Source organism: Dendrobates tinctorius, unplaced genomic scaffold (genome assembly GCF_039654945.1).
Source record: "Dendrobates tinctorius isolate UK_male_01 unplaced genomic scaffold, ASM3965494v1 ptg000246l, whole genome shotgun sequence".
Classification (NCBI taxonomy): Eukaryota; Metazoa; Chordata; class Amphibia; order Anura; family Dendrobatidae; genus Dendrobates; species Dendrobates tinctorius.
The window spans coordinates 2,055,359-2,061,612 of record NW_027361913.1 but is presented as its reverse complement, the minus strand read 5'-3'; the positions used below and the strand labels follow the sequence as shown (position 1 = coordinate 2,061,612).

General features: G+C 45.5%; 1 long non-coding RNA gene across 1 annotated transcript; it reads right to left on the bottom strand.

Moving 5' to 3' along the window:
* Nucleotides 1-637: 637 nt before the first annotated feature.
* On the bottom strand, nucleotides 638-4,464 carry LOC141063201 (uncharacterized). The gene is made up of 3 exons (XR_012224839.1): nucleotides 2,026-4,464; nucleotides 1,791-1,850; nucleotides 638-1,686 (listed from the first exon to the last, which is right to left on the bottom strand). It is a non-coding gene; the product is annotated as an uncharacterized lncRNA (long non-coding RNA).
* Between the last annotated feature and the right edge of the window lie 1,790 nt (nucleotides 4,465-6,254).

The window sequence follows — 6,254 nt, the reverse complement described above, 5'->3', positions numbered from 1 at the left end:
ATCCACAGCATTTTTACACCTCTTTTATTATAGGAATCGAAAAGTGTAAAAACGCTGTAGAAATCTGCACAAAATCTGCAGAAAATCCTCAGGTAAAACGCAGGTCATTTTACTGGCGGATTCAGTGAAATTTGTGTGGAAAAATCCGCAGCAGAATCCGCAACAAGTGCACACACCCTAAAAGTATGCAAAAATTCCACAGTATTACAGAAAAGTAACTGAGGCCGGACTCCAGCATGAGAGGCTGATGAGAAGATCTGCAGGGGGAATGAAGGCTCTCAGTCCTCGCTCACACAAGCGTATAACACGGCTGAGTGCTATGTGATGTTTTATTGCATAACACTCAGCACAGTGTTATACTTTGGGGCATCGCAGATCTGTGATTTTTTCTACAGACCGAATTCGTCTGTGGAAAAATAATCTGCAGCACGCCGTGCAGCTGTCAGCTGAGTGCAGTCTGAATCCACGACCTCAGACAATGGAGAAGATGGAGAAATTAAGTTCCCTGTCTTCTCAATGTGCTCCGATTATCTCATGCAAGAGAATCAGATGACACTTGGATGAGAGTTTGAGCTGAGTGTCAGTAGCATAATTAAGCTGATTCTCTCACATGAATCATCACTCGTGTGACCCCGGCCATACACTTTTTTCAGCTGGACAATTCTTTTATATACCTTAATTATTCCTAATATTCCCGAAAACTTTATAATATAAGTATCCTTCTTCCCAAACCCACTGACCTAAGCAGGGGCGCTATCAGGGCATTACTGCCCTTACTGGATAGGGCCCAATGACCGGAGTGGGGCCCCGGTCACTATGTGGTGGTAAAATGTGGTCTGGTCATGGCGTGATGGTATTTGTTCCTTGTATATGGGATTTTAGTTCACCATGTGGTGGTAATATGGTGGCTGGTCATGGTGCGGTGGCATTTGTCCCTTGTATGTGGCATTATTGGTAATTTTAAAAATGGAAAAATAAATAAAAATATACCAAAATTGTATTGGATATTTTAGCAAATGTTTAGTAAGTTACAGTAGAGTAGGGCCCGGCCAAAAGAGTCTACTTTGTCGTGGTGGTGGGTTAAAAAATCTTTTGGCTAAAACAAAAGCTGCTGGCTATGTATGTGGTGATGGGAACTGTTAATGTGTGATTTGTGAGGACATGGTGCAGAAGTGGAGTTGTTCCAAGAGAGCGGTGGGACTTTGGAAGGTTCGAGGGGTGGAGACGGGGCTGGGTGGAGCCTGGGCGGAGTTTCAAGGGGCCCCGAAAATTTTGCCAGTATGGGGCCCCGAAATTCCTAGTGGCAGCCCTGTTGATCATACTAATGCAGCTCTGCTTGTTTTACGGGAGCACATTGCGAAAATATGGGGGGAAGCTCCTTAATAGCTCCTCTTCTAGGCCTTCTGTTTTTTTTTCTTAAAAAGTCAAGGATCTCTTGTGATGTCTCAGATGGAGGCATCATTTCAAGGGTAGCAGCAGAAGCAGTAGCAGCAGCAGCTCTCCTCTTCCCACGGCTCCCTCCACTTGTGCATGGCTGAGAAGGAATGTCCACACTGACCACCCTTTCTGCAGGACATTCCAAACTCTCTTCTGCAATCATGCTTGGTTCACTTGACTCAAAAGATGTACTTGCACCACTGCTTCTGCTGTGATTGTGTTGTCTCTGCCGGCAGACTTTCTTCAGTTCTGAAAATGAGAACACACAATTTTAAGTAGCTAGATAACAAACATCAACATGGAGGATACATACATATGTATGTATAGAAACAACAAGATTGTAGTCAGCTCACCCTTCTGTGAAGTCTTCATTAGACAGCTGGCACTCAGCACGGTTCCACGATGCAAACGTACTTGGAGAGGAAAAAAAAAAAACAGCGAGAAGGTCGCAGACTAAAAGATAACCTTTAATCCATTAGGTTAAAACATGAATGGCACAGGATAGCCGGGCATAGGAAGAAAACACTTCAAAAACAGATGACACATTTCGACTTAGCAGTCTTCATCAATATATGTCTGTATACTTACTTACTACATGCTAAGGACAGGAAGCAGAAATTGAAGCTGTTTAGTAAATCTGTACGGCTTCTTTTCTTTACCACCAGCCTCTCTAGACCTCTCCCTCTCTGCTTTGGCCTTTAATTCTCTTTTTAATTAGTCCCTGGCAGATTCCCTCTTGGTCTTAATAGGTTTCACTGTAGTTGAAGAAAAAACATAACTCAATTTTGTTCTGTTTAAATTGTAAACAACAAGTATATCATGTCATGTGCAGAGTACTTAGATATAAAGTCTTGCTCCTTGTCATCTGTGCGCTGCCAGTGGTTAGGGATGAGGGATGGGGCCACATCCTCCCAGGCCCGCTCTTTCATGTCCCAGTCGTGATAGCTCTCATGCCTGGAATCCCAAATGCGGGGATGATCCTGAAGCAAAAAAAGGGGATATTTTTGGGAAAGAAAACAGCACTTAAATAACATGACTAATCCGCCACTCCTCTTTTGCACACTCAGCCAACCCTTCATTTGCACTCTATGCAACTCATAATACAATATGCCCTATATAATGCTGCACAAAGGTTAATTGCGGCCTCATAGCATGCTCTATAATACAATATGCCCCATATAATGCTGCACAAAGGATAATGTTGGCCCCATAAGATGCTCCACAGATAAATATGTCCATACAATGCTGCACAAAGGTTAATTGTGGCTCCATAACATGCTCCCTAATACAATATGCCCTATATAATGCTGCGCAAAGGTTAATTGCGGCCCCATAGCATGCTCTATAATACAATATGCTCCAAATAATCATGCACAAAGGATAATGTTGGCCCCATAAGATGCTCCATAGAAAAATATGTCCCATATAATGCTGTACAAAGGATAATGTTGGCCCCATAAGATGCTCCATAGAAAAATATGTCCCATATAATGCTGCACAAAGGTTAATAGTGGTCCCATAACGTGCTTCATAATACAATATGCCCCATGTAATAATGCTGCTGCTGCAATTAGAAAAAAAGACATACTCACCTCTCCGTCACTGGGGGGCCAGGTGCCCATGTCCTTAGCAGGCGGGGACACCGGCACGCTATGGGGGTCAGGTGCCGGTGTTGCCTCTTGCTCAGGCCCCCGGGACTGGCTATAGTCACCTGTACCTGTTCCAGTGCTGCGTGCCACTCTGTCTTCCGGGTTGTGTCAGTGACTGTTCAGGCAGAGAGTGTGCACTAACCACGTCATTGCGCTCTCTGACCTGAATGTCACAGCCAGACCAGCAAGGAGGGCAGGGGTGATGAGTGGGTGGAAATTGATGTGGGGAATGATGAGGTGCTAGACCCCACATGGAGTGAAGGCCATCCTAGAGACATGCGCAGCACGTAGGGAGAGGAGGTGGTCATGCTGCCCCCAGCTGCTACTGCCCACCAAGCAGCTGAAATGAGATGACCAATCCCAGCTCAAACGATCTTCCCGGCGTGTCATTTCTTCAGGCAATGTGTTGACAACAAGTGATGGGTGGTTTGCACATTGTCTAATCAGAGCCTGAAGCGAGGCATAAATCTTCTGAATCTGAGCACCACCTACATGATGAGGCACCTGAATTTCAACCATGAGGTACAGTGGAGTACGCATTTTTAAAAGCATGACAGATCTGAGCATCCTCCTGCTCACTGAGCATCTCCACATCACCTCATTGAAGTGTTCAGCGCTCATCCCCCAAAGAGAAAGAGTAGATACCCCCTACCAACCCACGAGCCATGGTCCTGAATGACATCATTTCAAAATTTCTCGCTTTGTAAATACTGCCATTCTGGCTGGTGAAGGATAGTTTTAAAAAACTGATGGTGGTGGCTGTGTAGGAGAGTGGACTGACATGTGGATCTGTCTGATGAAGAAGGAACATGTAAAATATGTTGTGTACACTGTTTGATGAGAATTCGTATACATGTCTAAGTGAACAGCCAGAATTAGTAAGAGACGATGTAGTACCGGGTTTTGGCCACTAGATGGAGAAATAGGATAGTGAGTGAATGAACCTAACAGCAGCTGAAGCTAAGATACGCAGAGTCATGGTGGGCGCAGTTACGGGACTGAGGAGGGGAATTCCCAAGAAAGGGGATAAAAGGAAAGAGAGTCCCAGGGTCAGAGAGAACCCCCAGGAGGAGACTGAGGAGAGACGAGCTAAGGAGAAGACGGAGGAAGAAAGAGCTCAGGAAAAGACCAAGGAGAGAGAGACGGATAGTTGGGGGGTGGCCCTGACAGGACACCGGCAGACCAAAGGACACTGACTAACGGATGCCTGGGGTACCGGATGGCTGGACACTGAAGGGGCAGTAGGTGTTGCAGTGGGCAGACTCGACTGGGAAAAGTGCCGTGGGCCTAATGGCAGCCATGGTGAAAGAACCCAGAGGGTCATCACCAACCAAAGTGGGAGGAGGTGATAGGTACCCGGGCCAAGGTGCAGAAGCATCACATTGCTGTGGATGTCCAGGAAGTTACCCAATAAAGTGGACCTGATTGAACGAGCTTCTGCGTCTGTCATCAGTGTGCCTCATGGCCGAAAGGGACCACCCCCCAGTCGGCACACGTACTACAGCTATCCCATAGTATGTTGTTCCCAGCCGCCATTACTTTTCCAAGGTGTGTCATCTCTGTCCTGCATAAACATGTTGGGAGCACAGTAAGCACAGCCAAGGATCTCTTTAACTGCCTACTGGGTACATGTTGTGGCAGCTGGGACAGAAACGGAAGGTATTATAGCTCATATCCTACCACCACCGAGGAGGTTGCCTCCTCCTCTTACTCCAATTCCTCCACGGCCTCTTTATCCGGTCACTGTAAGACTTACACCACCAACATCAGCACAGCCAGGGGGAAACAACAGCAGGCTATTCTGAATATCTGGGGGACAAATGACACACCACGCAGGGGCTGTGGACGGGGATTGAACAGCAGACAGATGTGTGGTTGGTGCCAGTGAACCTAAAGCCCAGCCTGGTGGTGTGCGATAACAGACAAAATTCCTTGGCAGCTCTGAGCCTGGTGGATTGTACACACACCCCTTGCCTGGTGCATGTGCTGAATTTGGTGGTACAGAACTTCCTGAAAAATTATACACATATGTCAGAGCTGCTGCTGAAAGTGCGGTCAGTGTGTGCAAGCTTTCGGCATTCTCACCCTGCTGCTACTCATCTATCTGCACTGAAGAGTCACTTCTGCCTTCCTGCCCACCGCCTCACATGCTGTAGAACTACATCTTGCATGTGCTGGAGAGACTGTGATAGTTGCAGTGGGCAAGAGTGGAGTTTCAGCAGCAGCACACCCGGGTAAGTTCCTCTGCAGAACAACACCACTCTACCAATATGAGTGGGCGTCCATGTAGTACCTATGTGCTGTGTTGCAATGCTTTGAATACTCCACAAAAAGGCCAGCGCTGATGACACCATCATCAGCGTTACTATACCACTTAAATGCTTGATAGAAAAACTATTCAGATGATGCTGCATGAAATAGTGGAACAGGAGAAAAAGGAACAGGGCCAATACACACCGTTATCAGGCCTGTGGTCTACACATGGCTCAGAAGTTGGGTTACTGTCTCAACAGCGACCAGGTTTTGTTATTTCTAGGTTCTTTTAATTCTATTCCATAAAAAAATAAAAAAATGAAATTAAAAACACTAAAAAAAGCAAAAACAAACAAAAACCCCCAACAACAGTGTTTAATTACTCCTTCCTTGCCTCTTCCAACTACAGCGCCACTACCTCCTCCACTTGAACCTCCTCCTGGTTCTAGATTGCTATTTGTTATTTTTTTAATTCTAGGTTCCTTTAAGTCAGTTCCATAAAATACAAAACAAAAAAATATTCAAAGAAACAATAAAAATAGTGTTCAATTACTCCTCCCTTGTTTCTTTCATGTACACCACCACATCTACCTCCTCCACTTGGCATTTTGTCTACTGGTTATAGACTGTTATTTTTTGTTAATTCTATGTTCTTTTAAGTCAGTCATCCCCCCTTCCAATAAAAAAACAACAAAAAAATTGGATTCCTCCTCCCATGCCTCTTCCACCTACACTGCCATGTTCACGTCCACCTTTCAACTCTCCACCTCCTCATCACTTAGAACTCTTCCTCCTGGTTCAAGATTAATTTTATTTCTGCTCCGATTAGCATAAGAACAGGATGCAGCTGTAGTGAGGGACAGTATTAGGTTTTTTGTGTGCGCAGTTTTCCAAAAAGACTCTCTTTGTGTACAT